The sequence below is a fragment of the Macaca nemestrina genome, chromosome 15, assembly GCF_043159975.1.
Source record: "Macaca nemestrina isolate mMacNem1 chromosome 15, mMacNem.hap1, whole genome shotgun sequence".
Lineage (NCBI taxonomy): Eukaryota > Metazoa > Chordata > Mammalia > Primates > Cercopithecidae > Macaca > Macaca nemestrina.
In genome coordinates this window covers 30,539,866-30,559,700 of record NC_092139.1, presented here as the reverse complement: position 1 = coordinate 30,559,700, position 19,835 = coordinate 30,539,866, and the positions used below count along the sequence as shown (strand labels likewise).

Below are 19,835 nucleotides of genomic sequence, written 5' to 3'. Positions count from 1 at the left end.
CAAAAAACTAGCCGGGCGAGGTGGCGGCGCCTGTAGTCCCAGCTACTCGGGAGGCTGAGGCAGGAGAATGGCGTGAACCCGGGAGGCGGAGCTTGCAGTGAGCTGAGATCCGGCCACTGCACTCCAGCCTGGGCGGCAGAGCGAGACTCCATCTCAAAAAAAAAAAAAAAAAAAGAGATTTTATCTCTTTCATCAGGGGCTCAGCAGTAACTAGCATATGTGCCTGAATGCCTCCTTCTTATGGCCAAGGCCAGTTTAAGATAAATTATTTTTATTTCTATTTATTTATTTATTTTTGAGAAGGGGTCTTACTTTGTCACCCAGGCTGGAGTGCAGTAGTGTGATCATGGCTCACTGCAACCTCGACCTCCTGGGCTCAAGTGATCCTCTCTCCTCGGCCTCCCAAGTATCTGGGTCTACAGGCATGCACCACCACACCTAGCTAATTTTTTATTTTTTGTAGAGATAGGATTTCACTATGTTGCTCTGGCTGGTCTCAAACTCCTGGGCTCAAGTGATCCTTCCACCCTGGCTTCCCAAAGTGCTGGAATTACAGGTATGAGCCACTATGCCCAGCTGTGGCCTATATACATGGCGGCCTAGACATATAAAAGTAGAGTTTTGTTTTGTTTTGTTTTGTTTTTGAGACAAAACAGAGTCTTGCTCTCTTGCCCAGGCTGGTGTGCAGTGGCATGATCTTGGCTCACTGCAACCTCCACATGCTGGGTTCAAGCTATTCTCAAACCTCAGCCTCCCAAGTAGCTGGGATTACAGGCACCTGCCACCACACTCTGCTAATTTTTGTATTTTTAGTAGAGACGGGGTTTCACCATGTTGGCCAGGCTGCTCTCGAACTCCTGACCTCACATGATCCTCCCACCTAGGCCGCCCAAAGTGCTGGAATTACAGGAATGAGCCACTGTACCTGGCCCAAATATAGAGATTTTTATTTTGAGACAGAGTGCAAATGGCATGAGTCACCCAGGCGGGAGTGCAATGGCATGATTATGGCTCACTGCAGCCTCGACCACCTGGGCTCAAGACATCCTTTCACCTTAGGCTTCCGAGTAGCTAGGACTACAGACATGCTTCACCATGCCTGCATTATTTCTTTTCTTTATAGAGACAGGGTCTCACTATGTTGCCCAGGCTGGTCTTGAACTCCTGGGCTCAAGCTACACTCCTGACTAGGCCTCCCAAAGTGCTAGGATTACAGGCGTGAGCCACCACGCTCAGTTGACATTTGAGATTTTGTTTTGTTTTGAGACAAGGTCTCACTCTGTGGCCCAGGCTGGAGTGCAGTGGCACGATCTCGGCTCACTGCAACCTCTGCCTCCCAGGGTCAAGTGATTCTCCTGCCTCAGCCTCCTGAGTAGTTGGGACTATAGGTGCACACCACCATGCCTGGCTAATTTTTTTTTTTTTTTTTTTGAGACGGAGTTTCTCTCTTGTTGCCCAGGCTGGAGTGCAATGGCACAATCTCAGCTCACTGCAACCTCTGCCTCCCAGGTTCAAGCCATTCTCCTGTCTCAGCCTTACAAGTAGCTGGGATTACAGGGATGCGCTACCACACCTGGCTAATTTTGTATTTTTAGTAGAAACGGGGTTTCTCCATGTTGGTCAAGCTGGTCTCAAACTCCCGACCTCAGGGGATCCGTCCACCTCGGCCTCCCAAAGTGCTGGGATTATAGGCATGAGCCACTGCACCCAGACTAATTTTTTGTATTTTTAGTAGAGATGGGGTTTCTCCATTTTGGTCAGACTGGTCTCGAGCTCCTGATGTCAGGTGATCCGCCTGCCTTGGCCTCCCAAAGTGCTGGGATTATGGGCGTGAGCCACCATGCCTGGCGACATTGAGATTTTTTAAACTCTGTGCCTTATTCCCCTGAAGTTAAAGTGACCTGGATTTACCCTTCCATCTGCAGAAAACCAAAACCAAACAAACAAAAAACAGAAAAAGTGTATGAAACCACTGTTTTCAAGACACTCAAGTCTGGGAGTCGTGGCCAGACTCCATGCCTGTAATCCCAGCACTTTGGGAGGCTGAGACAGGAGGATGGCTTGAGCCAAGGATTGATTTCAAGACCAACCTGCACAATATAGGAAGACCCCATCTCTACAAAAAATAAAAAATTAACTAGGAGTGGTGATCACATGACTGTGGTCCCAGCAACTTGGGAGGCTGAGGCAGAAGGATCATTTGAGTCCAAAAGGTCAAGGCTGCAGTGAGCTGTAATTATGCTACTGCACTCCAGCCTGGATGACAGAGCAAGATCTTGTCTCAAAAATAAAAAACAGCTGGGTGTGATGGCTCACGCCTGTCATCCCAGCACTTTGGGAGAGAGGTGGGTGGATCACTTGAGATCAAGAGTTTGAAACCAGACTGGCCAACATAGCAAAACCCCATCTCTGCTAAAAATACAAAAATTAGCCAGGCGTGGTGACTTGCACCTGTAATCCCAGCTACTTGGGAGGCTGAGATATGAGAATTGCTTGAACCCGGGAGGTGGAGGTTGCAGTGAGCCGAGATCACACCATTGCACTCCAGCCTGGGAGACAGAGCAAGACTCCATCTCCAAAATGATAATAAATAAATAAATAAATAATAATAAAAACAAAAAAAGACACTGGACATCGGGGTAACGAAGGACAGTGATCACATAGAGACTGGAAACGAATGCTGTAAGACCTGTGATTTCTCGAAACTATTGTCTGGAAAGAGTTTTCAGCCATGGTTCAAGGAAAAAGAACCGAGGTAGAGCCCAGCAGATTCTCTGAATTGGAAAGACAGAGCTAAGAGTCTGGAGAGACCAATGAGGCTAGAATTTGCAGGACAGACTACAGAAGAGGAGAGAGTTGCATAGAAAGTTCTCAAGAATTCAACTGAGTGGCTGGGCACAGTGGCTCACTGTGATCCCAACACTTTGGGAGGCTGAAGCTGGCAGATCACTTGAGGTTATGAGTTCCAGACCAGTCTGGCCAACATGGCAAAACCCTGTCTCTACTAAAACATACAAAAATTAGCTGGACATGGTGGTGCACACCTGGAGTCCTAGCTACTGGGGAGGCTGAGGCAGGATAATCACTTGAACGCGGGAGGCGGAGGTTACAGTGAGCTGAGATCGCACCACTGCACTCCAGCCTGGGCAAGAGAGTGAGACCTTGTCTCAAAAAAAAAAAAAAAAAAAAAAATTCAACTGAGTACTCATTAGCACATGCAAGTGAAGAAACTATCCGAAGATGGAGAAAGAACCACCCAAAAGAATTAGAGGTAATAAAGAGGGCCATGAATGGTGCCTGTTGCCACCAGGCAGACTGGAAAACCTCATGATTCACACGGTATTCTATAGAGCAGGGGCCCCCAACCCCCGGGCCATGGACTGGTACCTGTCCTTGGCCCACTAGGAACCAGGCCGCACATTAGGAGGTGAGCAGAAAGTGAGCATTTCTGCCCGAGCGCTGCCTCCTTTCAGATCAGCAGCAGCATTAAGTTCTCATAGGAGCACGAATCCTATCGTGAACTGCTCACACGAAGGATCTATGTTGCGCACTTCTTAGGAGACTCTGACTAATGCCTAATGATCTGAAGTGGAACAGTTTCATCCCGAAACTGATACCATCCCCCACTCTCCACCATCTATGGAAAAATTGTCTTCCACAAAACCAGTCCCTGCTGCCAAAAAGGTTGGGGATTCCTGCTGTAGAGCACATGGAAGGGCATTGCCTAAGTACTGGAGAAAAATTAGCCCTAGACTAAGTATTGCTTTGATCCCACCTAATATTAAAAGCAAGACTTGGCCGGATGCAGTGGCTCATGCCTGTAATCCCAGCACCTTTGGGAGGCAAAGGTGGGCAGATCACTTGAGGTCAGGAGTTCGAGACCAGCCTGGGCAACACGGTGAAACCTGTCTCTACAAACAATACAAAAATTAGCCAGGCGTGGTGGTGTGCGCCTATAGCCCCAGCTACTTGGGGGCTGAGGCACGAGAACCTCTTGAATCCGGGAGGCAGGGGCTGCAGTGAGCAGAGATTGTGGAACTGCACTCCAGCCTGGGCAACAGAGCAAGACTCTGTCTCAAAAGAAAAAAAAAAAAAAAGACCTAAACGGATCAAACTGTTTTTAAATTATTTAACTGATAACTGGGCATGGTGCTGTGTCCCTGTGGTCCCAGCTACCCAGGAGGCTGAGGCAACAGGGTCACTTGAGTCCAGTAATTAGAGGCTGCAGTGCACTCTGATTGAACCTGTGAATAGCCATGGCATTCTAGCCTGGGCAACAGAGCAATACTTCATCTCTAAAAATTAAAAGAAAAAAAATTAACTGCACCCCTGAACAAAGCTCAAGAATACTTATAAGATTACAAAAATGTTCAGCAAGCAGCCAACAGGTAAATTCATAATGTCTGACATCCAATAAAAACATTTGCTAGTCATGTAAATCAGGAAATGATGAGAAAAGTTCATTGAAACCAATCTAGAACTGACATAGACATTAGAATTAGCAGACATAGACATTAAAACAATGATCATAACTGTACTACACATCCAAAAAGTTAAGCAGATGTGGAAGATACAAAAAAGAAGTCAGCTGGGCGTGGAGTCTCACGCCTGTAATCCCAGCACTTTGGGAGGCCGGGGCAGGTGGATCACAAGGTCATGAGATCAAGACCATCCTGACCAACATGGTGAAACCCCGTCTCTAGTAAAAATAAAAAAATTAGCTGGGTGTGGTGGTGGGCACCTGTAATCCCAGCTACTTAGGAGGCTGAGGCAGGAGAATTGCCTGAACCCAGGAGGTGGAGGCTGCAGTGAGCTGCAATCATGCCACTGCACTCCAGGCTGGATGACAGTGAGACTCTGTCTCAAAAAAAGAGAAAAAAAAAAAAAGAACAGAGGGGTTAAAGGAGAGTTGCAATTGGAAAGGTGAAAGGGATGAAACCTTGGAAGGACTAGTGCTAGATGGTATGAGAGATATTTCTTCAGTGCAGGTGGGAAAATGAGGGACTTCTATTTCTTCAAAAAGCTTGAGACAACAGTGCCAGTTGGAAGTAGGCATCTGTGAGAGACGCTTGAAGGAGAGGAGAATGTATCAGAGAGTTGTTTGGTAGAGTGAGCCAAAGGAGATACATGATAAGTTATCCCTATAAGATTGAGACCCCACTGGGATTTATGAACTTGAATCTAAAGTAAAACAAAGCTGAGAGGTATGGTTTTTTCTCCAGCTGTGTTCAACATGGCTGCCAGAGGAGGCTGACAGATGACGGGGTTCATACTGAGTTGTGGAACACCCAGGAGAGGGCGGGGCAAGGGGAAGATGGAGCAGGGAATCCAGGTGGACCAGGAAATTGCAGAACTGGTTTTGATCTTGATTTTTTTTTTTTTTTCCTGAGATGGAGTCTCACTCTTGTCGCTCAGGCTGGAGTGCAGTGGCACAATTTCAGCTCATTGCAACTTTCGCCTCCCGGGTTCAAGCAATTCTCCTGCCTCAGACCCTCGAGTAGCTGAGATTACAGGTGTGCCTCACCATGCCTGGCTAATTTTTGTATTTTTAGCAGAGATGGGGTTTCACCACATTGACCAGGCTGGTCTCAAATTTCTGATCTCAGGTGATCTGCCTGCCTTGGCCTCCCAAAGTGCTGGGATTACAGGGGTAAGCCACCGCTCCTGGACCTGAATATTTCTTTTTATTTTATTTTATTTTTTTTTTTTTTTGAGACGGAATCCTGCTCTGTCGCCCAGGCTGGAGTGCAATGGCCACTGCAAGCTCTGCCTCCCAGGTTTACGCCATTCTCCTGCCTCAGCCTCCCAAGTAGCTGGGACTACAGGTGCCCACCACCTCGCCTGGCTAGTTTTTTTGTATTTTTTAGTAGAGACGGGGTTTCACCATGTTAGCCAGGATGTTCTTGATCTCCCCACCTTGTGATCCACCCGTCTCGGCCTCCCAAAGTGCTGGGATTACAGGCTTGAGTCACTGCGCCTGGCCTTTTTTGTTATTTTTTATTTTATTTTATTTATTTATTTTCGCTCTTGTTGCCCAGGCTGGAGTGCAATGGCGCGACCTCAGCTCGCCGCAACCTCTGCCTCCTAGGTTCAAGTGATTCTCCTGCCTCAGCCTCTTGAGTAGCTGGGATTACAAGTGTCTGCCACCATGCCGAGCTAAATTTTGTATTTTTAGTAGACAGAGGGTTTCACCACGTTGGCCAGGCTAGTCTCGAACTGTTGACCTAAGTCAATCCACCGCCTCGGCTTCCCAAAGTGCTGGGATTACAGGCGTAAGCCACCGTGCCCAGCCTCTTATTTTTATTTTTTATTCTTTGTAGAGTTGGGGTTTCACCATGTTTCCGAGGATAGTCTCAAACTCCTAGGCTGAAGCATTCTGCCTGTCTCTGCCTCCCAAAGTGCTGGGATTACAGCTGTGAGCCACACTGCTAGGCCAATCCTGAATATTTCTATCTGTCTCAGTCCTTGTCTTTTGCAAATTATGAATATTAAATAAGATGATGGGCATGATAACATTCGTACCAGTATAACATAATTCTCATTAAAATCGCTTTCAAAAGCCTGGGCATGGTAGCTCATGCCTGTAATCCCAGCACTTTGGGAGGCCGAGGTGGGCAGATTATGAGGTCAGGAGATCGAGACCATCCTGGCTAACACGGTGAAACCCCGTCTCTACTAAAAATACAAAAAAATTAGCCAGGTGTGGTGGCGGGTGCCTGTAGTCCCAGCTACTCGGGAGGCTGAGGCAGGGGAATGGCGTGAACTTGGGAGGCGGAGCTTGCAGTGAGTCGAGATCATGCCACTGCACTCCAGCCTGGGCAACAGAGCCAGACTCTGTCTCATAAATAAATAAATAAATACATAAATAAATAAATAAATAAATAAATAAATAACTTCAAAAAACAATTCTATGACTCCTGGCCTTTATCTGCCCAATGCAGCTGGCATTCCCTGTGAAGTCTCCTCCAAGCCTTCCTTGGAATCTCTGGAGGTGTCTTACCTGGCATTCCAGAACAAGTTCTGCCAGCTGCCACATGACCTTGCCATTGCTAAATCTAATTGAGTGGTATGTCTCCGCATACCCCTAAAATATATGCACATTGCTTCTATTTAACAAATATGGAAACTTAGGCACAGAGAAGTGAGAGTGTTAGCAATCGGTAGCATTAAGAGCTCAGCATTGCCGGGCGCGGTGGCTCACGCCTGTAATCCTAGCACTTTGGGAGGCCGAGGCGGGCAGATCACGAGGTCAGGAGATCGAGACCATCCTGGCTAACACGGTGAAACCCCATCTCTACTAAAAATACAAAATATTAGCTGGGTGTGGCGGTGGGCGCCTGTAGTCCCAGCTATGCAGGAGGCTGAGGCAGAAGAACGGTGAGACCCCGGGAGGCAGAGCTTACAGATTGCTCCACTGCACTCCAGCCTGGGCGACAGAGCCAGACTCCGTCTCAAAAAAAAAAAAAAAAAAAAAAAAGAGCTCAGGGTTGTAGGCCGGGCACTGTGGCTCGCACCTGTAATCCCAGCACTTTAGGAGACTGAGGTGGGCAGATCACCTGAGGCCAGGAGTTCGAGACCAGCCTGGCCAACGTCGGGAAACCTCGTCTCTACTAAAAATACAAAAACTAACTGGGCATGGTGGCGGGCACCTGTAGTCCCAGCTACTCGGGAGGCTGAGGCAGGAGAGTCACTTGAACCCAGGAGGGGGAGGTTGCAGTGAGCCGAGATCACACCACTGCACTCCAGGCTGGGCTACAGAGCAAAACTCTGTTTCAAAAAAAAAAAAAAAAAGAAAGAAAAAATTCAGGGTTGGCAGAATGAGCTGTAGTGTCTTTGCCTTGCATCCTGGCGTCTCCTCTGGCCTGACTCGCCAGGGTGATTGTAGGAGTTGTTCCTACCTATGCATAGCTCTCAATACTATTGCTCTTCCCCTCATGGAGATTCTGTGAGCCACCCAACATCCTGTAATAACTTTCTTTCCTGTTTAAACTGAAGTGAGTTGGTTTGTTTTGTTTGCAACTAAGAATCTTGATTGACACACTGCATAACAACTCTATCAGTATGTGTACCATTTGTATTATTTTGAAATTATTTTTTAGTTGTTTATAGTTTTTTAAAGTAATGACAGAGTCACCTGTGAAGCCACCATCCCAAAATCAAATGTAGAACCTTAACAATAACCTGCATCTGACTATATACCTCCCTCCCCACCCAACCTCTTTCCCAACCCTAGTAACCATCCTCCTGAACCTTATGCTCATCATTCCCTCTTGCATATTATTTTTAATTTTCTGTTGAAATATAACATACATATAATAAACTGAGCAAATAGTAAGCGCACAATTCAAATAATTTATGTGTGCATAGATTTTTGTGTAACCAAATCAACATATAAACATTTCCCACCAGGTGCGGCGGCTCACTCCTGTAATCCCAACATTTTGGGAGGCCGAGGCGGGTGGATCACTTGAGGTCTGGAGATTGAGACCATCCTGGCTAATCCAGTGAAACCCCATCTCTACTAAAAATACAAAAAATTAGCCAGGCGTGTTGGTACATGCCTGTAATCCCAGCTACTTAGGAGGCTGAGGCAGGAGAATTGCTTGAATCCAGGAGGCAGAGGTTGCAGTGAGCTGAGATCGTGCCATTGTACTCCAGTCTGGGCAACAAGAGCAAAACTCCATCTCAAAAAACAAACAAACATTTCCCATCCCCTAGAAACCTCTCTGGTGATCTCTCCCAGCCAATTCCTGACACTTGAGAGTTACCAGTATCCTTACCTCTGTCACCCTAGGTTTGTTTTGACTTTTTTTTTTTTTTTTTTTGAGATAGAGTCTCACTCTGTCACCCAGGCTGGAGTGCAATGCATGAACTCTCCTCACTGCAACCTCTGCCTCCCGGGTTCAAGTGATTCAGTGATTCTCCGGCTTCATCTTCCCAAGTAGCGGGGCTTACAGTCATGTGCCACCATGCCCAATTAATTTTGTATTTTTAGTAGAGATGGGGTTTTGCCACATTGGTCAGGCTGGTCTTGAACTCCTGACCTCAGGTGATCTGTCCACCCCTGCCTCCCAAAGTGTTGGGATTACAGGTGTGAGCCACTGCACCTGGCCTGTTTTGCCTGTTCTTAAACATTTAAACAAAGTAGGTCTGGCACAGTGGCTCATGCTTTTGATCCCAGCAACGTGGGGTATATTTTAGTACAAGGCGGAAGGATCACTTGAGCTCAGGAGTTCAACACTAGGCTGGGCAACATAGCAAGACCTCATCTCTACAAAAATTTTTTAGAAAAATTAGCCAGATGTGGTGGCTTGTGCCTGTAGTCCCAGCTACTTGGGGTGGGCTGAGGTGGGAGGATCACTTGAAGCCAAGAGTTCAAGGGTGCAGTGAGCTATGATCACACCACTGCACTCCAGCTTGGGTGACAAAGAGAGATCCTGTTTCAAAATAAATAAATAAACAAATAAAATTGTGAAGTATATTTTTTACGGTATGCATTTTTTTTGTCTGGCTTCTTTCACTATCATGTTTCTGCAATTCTTCTGTTTTTGCAAGTAGCAATAGTTGTTCTTGTTTTTTTTTTTTTCTTTTTTTGAGATGGATTATTGTTCTTGTTGCCCAGGCTGGAATGCAATGAATGGCACGATCTTGGCTCACTGCAACCTCCGCCTCCTGGGTTCAAGTGATACTCCTGCCCTAGTCTCCCGTGTACTTGGGATTACAGGTGCGCACCACCACGCCCAGCTAAATTTTTTTTTGTATTTTTAGTAGAGATGGGGTTTCACCCTGTTGGCCAGGCTGGTCTCCAACTCCTGACCTCAGGTGATCCACCCACCTCAGCCTCCTAAAGTACTGTGATTACAGGTGTGAATCACCGGGCCTGGCCTCATATTTTTCTTTAAATTGACTCACTTCGTTTATTTTATTTATTTATTCATTTTATTTATTTATTTTGAGATGGAGTCTCCCTCTGTCACCCAGGCTGGAGTGCAGTGGTGCAATATTGGCTCACTGCAACCTCTGCCTCCCTAGTTCAAGCGATTCTCCTGCCTCAGCCTCCTGAGTAACTGGAATTACAGGTGCCCACTGCCACGCTAAGCTAATTTTTGTATTTTTAGTAGAGATGGGGTTTCACCACGTTGGCTAGGCTGGTCTCGAACTTCTGACTTCTGACCTCAGGTGATCCGCCCACCTTGGCCTCCCAAAGCGCTGGGATTACAGGTGTGAGCCACCTGGCTTTTTTTTTTTTTTTTTTTTTTTTTTTTTGAGACACGATTTCACTCTGTGGCTGGAAGTGCAGCAGCACGATGATGGCTCACTGCAGCCACCACGTCCTAGTTTCAAGCAATCCTCCTACCTCAGCACCCCCACCCCTGAGTAGCTGGGACTACACGTGCAAGCCACCATACATAGCTAATTTGTTTTTATTTTTTGTGGAGGCAGGGTCCCACTATGTTGCCCAGGCTGGTTTCGAACTCCTGGCCTCAAGCAGTTCTCCTGCTTCAGCCTCCCAAAGTGCTGGGATAACAGGCATCAGCCACCTTCCCAGGCTATTTATTTTCTGTATTTTTTTTTTTTTTAGATGGATTCTCGCTCTGTTGCCCACGCTGGAGTGCAGTGGTGCAATCTTGGCTCACTGCAAGCTCCGCCTCCTGGGTTCATGCCATTCTCCCGCTTCAGCCTCCCAAGTAGCTGGGACTATAGGTGCCCACCACCGCACCTGGCTAATATTTTGTGTTTTTAGTAGAGACGAGCTTTCACCGTGTTAACCAGGATGGTCTCGGTCTTCTGACCTCGTAATCTGCCCGCCTCAGCCTCCCAAAGTGCTGGGATTACAGGCGTGAGCCACCATGCCCGGCCTATTTTCTAAATAAAATAGTTTGAATACTAATTCATATTAGTACATATGCCTCATTCTTTTTTTTTTTTTTTTTTCCCTGAGACGGGGTTTTGCTGTCTCGCCTAGGCTGGAGTGCAGTGGCTCGACCTCGTCTCACTGTAACCTCTGTCTCCCAGGTTCGAGCAATTCTCCTGCCTCAGCCACCCAAGAAGGTGGGATTACAGGTGCCTGCCACCATGCCCAGCTAATTTTTGTATTTTTAGTGGAGACGGGGTTTCACCATGCTGGCCAGGCTGGTCTCAAACTCCTGACCTCGTGATCCGTCTGCCTTGGCCTCCCAAAGTGCTGGGATTACAGGCATGAGCCACTGTGCCCGGCCTTTTTTATTTTTTCTTCAAATGGTATCTGGCCATGTTGCCCAGGCTGGATTTGAACTCCTGGGCTGAAACTATCCTCCCGCTGATAGATGCAGGAGGCAGATAAGGGGAAGGCCTGCCTGTACACTGGAAGAACAGGGTGGAGCCACAGGAAGTTTGGGAAGTTCAAGCTGGGTGCAGGGAGAGTAGCCTAGCCTCTTCAGTTTCTGTGCGGTGGCCTGGTAATCAATCTGCTAGGTAGGGGCCTGTTAGCAGGATCCCCTCTCACCTCTCGCTTTGCTGAGAGTTTTTTTCTTTTTGCCTTTTCACCCAATGAATTCCACTCTCCTCACCCTTCAGTGTCTCCGCTTTCCTAATTCTTCCCGGTTGTGTGACAAGAACCTGGTTTTAGCTGAATTAAGGAGCACAGTTCTCAACACCTCTGCCTCCCGTGTAGCTGGGATTACAGGCTTTTGTCACTACACCTGCCTTCTTCTTCTTCTTTTTTTTTAGTTCCTGCGTAGTTTTTCTAGTACCATAATTTATCTAGTCCCCTACTGGTGAACACTGACCTTATTTCCAATGTTTTCCTATTACAAAAGATGTTAGGACAAATAGCCAAGTTCATCGGTTATTTTGTTCGTTGCGTATTTATCTAAGAGATAAATTTTTAGAGATGAAACGGCTAGGAACAACCGGCTGGTTTTTCATTCTTTTTTTTTTTTTTTTTTTTTTTGGTGGGGAGGGTGGGCAATCAACCTCCTCAGGTTGAAGCCTTTTTTTTTTTTTCTTTTTAGACAGGGTATCGCTCTGTCACCCAGGCTGGAGTGCAGTGGCATGATCATGGCTCACTGCAGCATTAACATCCTGGATTCAACCAATGCTCCCATCTCAACCTCCAGAGTAGCTGGGACTGCAGGCATGTACCAGCACACCCAGCTAATTTTTGTATATTTTATAGAGACAGGGTCTCCCTATGTTGCCCAAGCTGGTCTTGAATTCCTGGGCTCAAGCGATCCTCCCTCCTTAGCCTCCCAAAGTGCTGGGATTACAGATGTGAGTCATGGTGTTTGGCCGAGGCCTTATATTTGAAGACATCTTTATTTTATTTTATTTTATTTATTGTATTTTTGAGACGGAATCTTGCTCTGTCGCCAGGCTGGAGTACAGTGGCACGATCTCGGCTCACTGCAAGCTCTGACTCCCTGGTTCAAACGTTTCTCCTGCCTCAGCCTCCCGGGTAGCTGGGATTACAGGCACGCACCACGCCCAGCTAATTTTTCTGTATTTTTAGTAGAGACGGGGTTTCACCATGTTGGCCAGAATGGTCTTGAACTCTTTAACTCATGATCTGACCGCCTCAGCCTCCCAAAGTGCTGGGATTACAGGCATGAGCCACTGCGCCCGGCCTTGAAGACATCTTTATAGAGGTATAATTGCCATACCATAAAATGCACACACCTTAAGTGTATAATTGAATGATTTATAGTAAATTTATTGAGTCGTACAATCACCATGACCAGAAAAAACAAACTCAGTTTCTCCCACTATACTCCCAACAGGCCTCTGACACAAGATGTATGGGGGTTTTCCCCACACATCAGGCAGTCGATCAGTTCTGCAGTGGACACCCGTTGGGTGTTTTCTAGTCCAAATAAACTCTGATACTATCCACCTGAAAATAACACCAGGTCCCATAGGTTGAGGGGTCAGTCCCCAAGACCACCCCCACTTCAGATGCCAGTAGTAAGTTCAGGCCTCCAGAACTTCAAACTAACCAGCCATAAATCAGAATTCCCACAACTCCCTCCTTGGGTTCCTTTAATTTGGTAGAGGGACTCGCAGAACTCAGGGAAACATATACATTATATCAGATGAAGAGAACAAAGGATAAAGTCTGAAAGGGTCTGGAGCACGGGCGCTTTTATCCCCATGGAGCTGGGGTGTTGCCTCCTCCTGCATGTGGATGTGCTCCTATTCACCGTCCTGGAAGCCTATAGGTGTTCAGCTATTTAGAAGCTCTCTGAACCCAGTCATTTTGGTTTATAATGGAAGCATTAGGCTGGGCCCAGAGGCTCATGCCTGTAATCCCAGCACTTTGGGAGGCGTAGGCAGGTAGATCACCTAAGGTTGGGAGTTCAAGACCAGCCTGGCCAACACGGTGAAACCCCATCTATACTAAAAATACAAAAATTAGCTGGTTGTGGTGGTGGGTGCCTGTAGTCCCAACTACTCAGGAGGCTGAGGCACGAGAATCGCTTGAACCTGGGAGGCAGAGATTGCAGTGAGCTGAGATCACGCCATTGCTCTCCAGCCTGGGCAACATAGCGAGTCTCCTGTCTCAAAAAAATAAATAAATAAAATAAAGCGTCATTATGTAAGCATGACTGATAAATAATTGGCCATCGGTGATTAACTTCACTTTGAGACCCTCCCTGGAGGTTGGGTGTGGGGTTGAAACTTCTAACCATTTGACTAAATGGTTGGATCCTCTGGCAGCCAGACCCCCATCCTGTGGTTATCTGGGAACTTTCCCCAAATCCTCTCATTAACATAAATTCGGTCAGGCGCTGTGGCTCACACATGTAATCCCAGCACCATGGGAGGCCAAGGCGGGCAGATCATGAGGTCAGGAGATTGAGACCATTCTGGCCAACATGGTGAAACCCCGTCTCTACTAAAACAAAACACAAAAAACTAGCCGGGTGTGGTGGCATGTGCCTGTAATCCCAGCTACTCAGGAGGCTGAGGCATGAGAATCACTTTAACCCGGGAGGCAGAGGTTGCAGTGAGTGGAGATCGCACCACTGCATTCCAGCCTGGTAACAGAGCGAGACTCCCTCTCAAAACAAAACAAAACAAAACAAAACAAAACAAAACAAAACATATACTCAAGTGTGTTTGAAAAGGGATTGTTTTAAATAACAATCTTTTTATCTTTCACCTTCTGGCACTGAAGCTATTCCTAGAGGGGCTTCAAGGATCTAGGACAAAAGGCCAAATATTTTAACAAAAGATATTCTTTTTTTTTTTTTTTGGAGACAGAGTCTTGCTCTGTTGCCCAGGCTGGAGTGCAGTGGTGCAATCTTGGCTAGGCTGGAGAGCAGTGGTGCAATCTCGGCTCACTGCAACCTCCGCCTCCCGAGTTTAAGCAATTCTCCTGCCTCAGCCTCCTGAGTATCTGCGACTACAGGCCTGTGCCACCATACCCGGCTAATTTTTTGTGTTTTTAGTAGAGACGGGGTTTCACCATGTTGACCAGGCTGGTCTCGATCTCCTGACCTCATGATCCACCTGCCTCGGCCTCCCAAAGTACTGGGATTACAGGCATGAGCCACACTGCACCCAGCCAACAAAATATATTCTTATTGCTTTAGATACTTCCCTGATCCCCCATGTTGGATTAGATGCTAGCTCTAGGGCTTGGTTCAGTGGCTCACGCCTGTATTCCCAGCACTTTGAGAGGCTGAGGCAGGTGGATCACTTGAAGTCAGGAGTTGGAAATACTAAAAATACAAAATTGCTGGGCTCAGTGGCTCACGCCTGCAATCCCAGCACTTTGGGAGACCGAGGTGGGCTGATCACGAAGTCAAGAATTTGAGACCAGCCTGGCCAGCATGGTGAAACCCCATCTCTACTAAAAATACAAAAATTAGTCAGGTATGGTGGTGCGCACCTGTAGTCCCAGCTACTCAAGAGACTGAGGCAGGAGAATTGCTTGAACCCTGGAGGGAGAGGTTGCAGTGAGCCAAGATCGCACCACCGCATGCAGCCTGGGTAACAGAGCGAGACCTATCTCAAAAAAAAAAAAAAAAATTAGCCAGGCATGGTGGCGCGCATCTGTAGTCCCAGTTACTCAGGAGGCTGTGGCAGAAGAATCACTTGAACCCAGGAGGTTGAGGTGGTGGTGAGCTGAGATCATGCCACTGCACTACAGCCTGGGCAATAGAATGAGATTCTATCTCAGAAAAAAAAAAAAAAAAAAAAAAAAAAAAAAGGCCAGGCTCGGTGGCTCATGCCCGTAATCCCAGCACTTTGGGAGGCTGAGGCGGGCGCATCACGAGGTCAGGAGATCAAGACCATCCCAGCTAACACAGTGAAACCCCGTCTCTACTAAAATTACAAAAAAATTAGCCGGGCTTGGTAGAGGGTGCCTGTAATCCCAGCTGTTCAGGAGGCTGAGGCAGGAGAATGGCATGCACCCAGAAGGTGGAGCTTTCAGTGAGTGGAGATTGCGCCACTGCACTCTAGCCTGGACAACAGAGCAAGACTCCGTCTCAAAAAAAAAAAAAAAAAAAAAAAAGCTAGCTCTTCATGGTCTCATGACTATGTCTCATGACACCCTATGCCCCTGCACTTCCTTTTTTTTTTTTTTTTGAGAGTGAATCTCACTGTGTCACCCAGGCTGGAATGCCATGGTAAGATCATGGCTCACTGCATCCTCGATTTCCTGGGCTCAAGCAATCCTCCCACCTCAGTCTCCCAAGTAGCTGGGACTACAGGCGTGTGCCACCATGCCTGGCTAATTTTTGTATTTTTTGTAGAGATGGAGTTTCACCATGTTGTCCAGGCTGGTCTCTAACTCTGGGCTCAACCCATCTGCCTGCTTCAAACTCTGGGCTCAACCCGGCTGTTTGCCTCAGCTTCCCAGAGTGCTGGGATTACAGGCATGAGCCACCTCACCCAGGTTACTTTTTGTTTCTATAGATTTGCCTTTTCTGGACAGTCTATATATATGGAATATATGATATTTTTGTGACTGGTTTAAACTAAAAAGTATCTGAGACAGGTCTCAATCAATTTATAAGTTTATTTTGCTATGGTTAAGAATGTGCCAGGGAGGCAGATCTGTGCCTTTCTCCAAAGATGTTTTTCAGGGCTTCAATATTTCAAGGGGAAAAGCAGGCTTAGAGGGGAAAGAGGAAGGGTGAGGTCACATTACTGAATCCACATGTTGCAAGAGAAAAAGAAGCTGGTAGAGGAAAAGTCAATTGTGTATTCATGTGGTGGTCAGTAAATTGTACCAGTTTGGGAGGCTGAGGTGGGAGGATCACTTGAGCTTAGGAATTTGAGACCAGCCTGGGCGACATAGTCAGATCTTGTCTCTATTTATTAAAAAAAACTTATGGCCGGGTGTGGTGGCTCACGCCTGTAATCCCAGCACTTTGGGAGGCCGAGGTGGGTGGATCACCTGAGGTCAGGAGTTCCAGACCAGCCTGGCCAATATAGTGAAACCCGTCTCTACTAAAAATACAAAAATTAGCTGGGCCTGGTGGCTGGTGCCTGAAATCCCAGCTACTCAGGAGGCTGAGACAGGAGAATCACTTGAATCTAGGAGGCAAAATTTGCAGTGAGCCGAGATCACGCCATTGCACTCCAGCCTGGGCAACAAGAGTGATACTCCATCTCAAAAAAAAAAAAAAAAAAAATTAGCTGGGTGTGGTGGCACGTGCTTGTAATCCCAGCTACTCAGGAGGCTGAGGTAGGAGAATCACTTGAACCCAGGAGGCAGAGGTTGCAACGAGCCGAGATCATACCACTGCGCTCCAGCTTGGGCAACAGAGCAAGAATCCATCTCAAAAAATAAAATAAAATAATAAAATGGCATCCCATTGTGGACATTCCACATACATGGACTATGTGATATTCTGTGTCTGGTGTAGACCAAAAAGTTTCTGAGACAGGTCTCAATCAATTTCGAAGTTTATTTTGCCAAGGTTAAGAACATGCCAGGGAGGCAGCCCTGTGCTTCTGTCTAAAGATGATTTAGAGAAAGGGACACTAATTTCACTAATGGCTAATGATGTTGGGCTTATTTTCATGTGCTTATTAGCTATTTCTGGATCTTTGTTGGTGAAATGTCCATTCGGATCTTTTGTCCATTTTTAAAATGAGTGGTTTGTCTTATTATGGAGTTGTAAGAGCTCTTCGTATATTGTGACTACAAGTCCTTTGTCATGTATGTATTATACAGATATTTTTTCCTAGTGTGTGGCTTCTCTTTCATTTTCTTGATGATGACTTTAAAAAAATTAAAGTAAAATTCACATAGCATAAAATTAACCATTTTAGGGCTCAGCACTCTGACTTATACCTATAATCACAACATTCTGGGAGGCCGAGGTGAGTGGATCACGTGGGGTCAGGCGTTCAAGAGTAGCCTGGCCAACAAGGTGAAACGCCACCTCTACTAAAAGTACAAAAATTTGCTGGGCATGGTGGTGCAAGCCTGTAATCCCAGCTACTCAAGGGGGCTGAAGCAGGAGAATTGCTTCAACCCAGGAGGAGGAGGTTGCAGCCTGAGCGATAGAGCGAGACTCCATCTCAAGGAGAAAAATAAATAAACAAACATTTTAAGTGAACAATTTAAAAAAATTTTTTTAAGAGATGGGATCTTGCTATATTGCCCAGGCTGGTCTCAAACTCCTGAGTTCAAGCAATTCTCCTGAGCAGGGGAAGCTGCAGACCAGGCCTGCGTGGCAGGCTGAGTCTTCAGTGGGACCTGCTGAATAGGCACAGGGGGCACCTGCAGGCCTTCAGACCAGTCTGCAACCTCTGGCTGAGTAGCAGTGAACTCAGGAGCTGGAGCAGTCTCCGTTCACCCTGAAATTCCTCCTTGGTCAAAGCCTTTTCATCAGTAGCCTGCTCTTCATTTTCAGTCTCTTTAGAATCTCTGTAGAAGCAGAGATCAGGCATGACTTCCCACGAGTGTTCACATGATGCCACACACGTGCAGAACTTCCTGGGCCAGCCTCCACCACATTCAACCCACTGAGGAAGCAGTCTTGTCGCATGGGTTGCCAATGTCCACATAGCACAGAGGAGAATCTGTGTGATGCAGAGCAATGGTAGGTGGGTGTACCTAAGAAGCCTCTGTGAGAGGCTGGTGGTCAGCCCTGGGGTCAGTAGCCACAAAAAGCTGTGGCTCCCAGAAGGCTGCCTGGATCTGGTTAGTGATAGTTCTAGGAGTGAAGTGGCCAGCAACTGGAGTGGCTCCAGTGGCAGCAGCAAACTTCAGCACAGCTGGCTGGACAGTGTCCCTGGAAGATAGGACAGTGACATCAGCAGGGTTCTCAATGGCAACAATGGCATGAGGTGCCAGCAGAAGCTTCTCCCAGGTCCTCTTCAGATTGACGACGTAGATACTGTCACTTTTCCTCTTATAGATGTGCTATTCTGGCCAGTCGCAGTGGCTCTTGCCTGTAATCCCAGCACTTTGGGAGGCTGAAGCAGGCAGATCACTTGAGGATTTGAGGTCAGGAGTTCGAGACCAGCCTGGCCAACATGATGAAACCCTATCTCTACTAAAAATACAAAAATTAGCCAGGCATGGTGGCGTGCACCTGTAATCCCAGCTACTCAGGAAGCTGAGGCAAGAGAATCGCTTGAATCCAGGAGGCAGAGGTTGCAGTGAGCGAAGATGGCGCCACTGCACTCCAGCCTGGGCGACAGAGTAAGACTTTGTCTAAAAAAAAAAAAAAAAAAGTGCTGTTCCATTTGGAAGTCAAGGTTGATGCCACCTAAGTGGGTTCCTGCTATCCTGCTACAAGGAACTTGAGGACATCTTCCTTCACTGGCAGGACATCAAGGGCTCTGGACATTGTGACATTTTCCCTTGAAGTTACAATGGGAATCCAGAACAATGTCATATGGACCCCTCCGTGGGTAGCACAGAAAGCAAATGGTATCTTTCAAGACCCAGAAAAAATTGAATTTTGATGGTTTCATTGATCAATTTTTCCTTTTATAGATTAAGATTTTGCTGTCACATCTAAGAAATCTTTACCTAACCCAAAGTCTTGAAGATTTTTTCCTATGTCTTTTTTTTTTTTTTTTTTTTTTTTTGAGACAAGGTCTCATTCTATCGCCCAGACTGGAGTACAGTGACAAGATCACAGCTCATTGCAGCCTCAACCTCCTGGTCTCATGCAATCCTCCTGTCTCAGCCTCCTGAGTACCTGGGACTACACACATGCAGCACTATGCCCAACTAATTTTTTAGTTTTTGTAGAGATGGGGTCTTGCTATGTTGCCTACAGTTGTCTAGAACTCCTGGATACAAGCAATCCTTCCACTTCAGCCTCCCAAAGTGCTGGGATTACAGGCATGTGCCATTGTGCCCAGTCCTGACATATATTTTTAAAATTTTCATAGATACAGCCAAATTGTCCTCCCACCACGCAATTGGCATCACATCAATTTATACTCCAATCAAGAGTATGGCTGTTTTCTCACATGCTTGGTAACACGGTTGAGATATCAAACTTTTTGTTCCTGACTGATCTGATAGTGAGAACATGGCATCTCATAGTTTTAATAGCTAAAATCCTACTTTAGCCACATCCTACACAATATCTGTGAAATGACCAGCTCAATGGGTTAGCCACCCACTGCTTCAGTATATACATTACTAAGGAATGCAACTACTAAGATAAAAGCTACCATACAATCTACTGAAATACTGACAGAAGAAATTACATGATGTCTGGGATTTGCTTTGAAATAAGCCATCAATGGAGGTAGTAGATGAAACTATTTTTCTTTCTTTCTTTCTTTCTTTTTGAGACCAAGTCTTGCTCTGTCACCAGACTGGAGTGCGGTGCACGATCTCAGCTCACTGCAACCTATGACTCTCAGGT

The 19,835-nt window shown here is 46.6% G+C and overlaps 1 pseudogene; it reads right to left on the bottom strand.

The window, feature by feature from the left end:
* Positions 1-17,614: 17,614 nt before the first annotated feature.
* Positions 17,615-18,797, bottom strand: LOC105496524 (small ribosomal subunit protein uS2B-like; annotated as a pseudogene).
* Between the last annotated feature and the right edge of the window lie 1,038 nt (positions 18,798-19,835).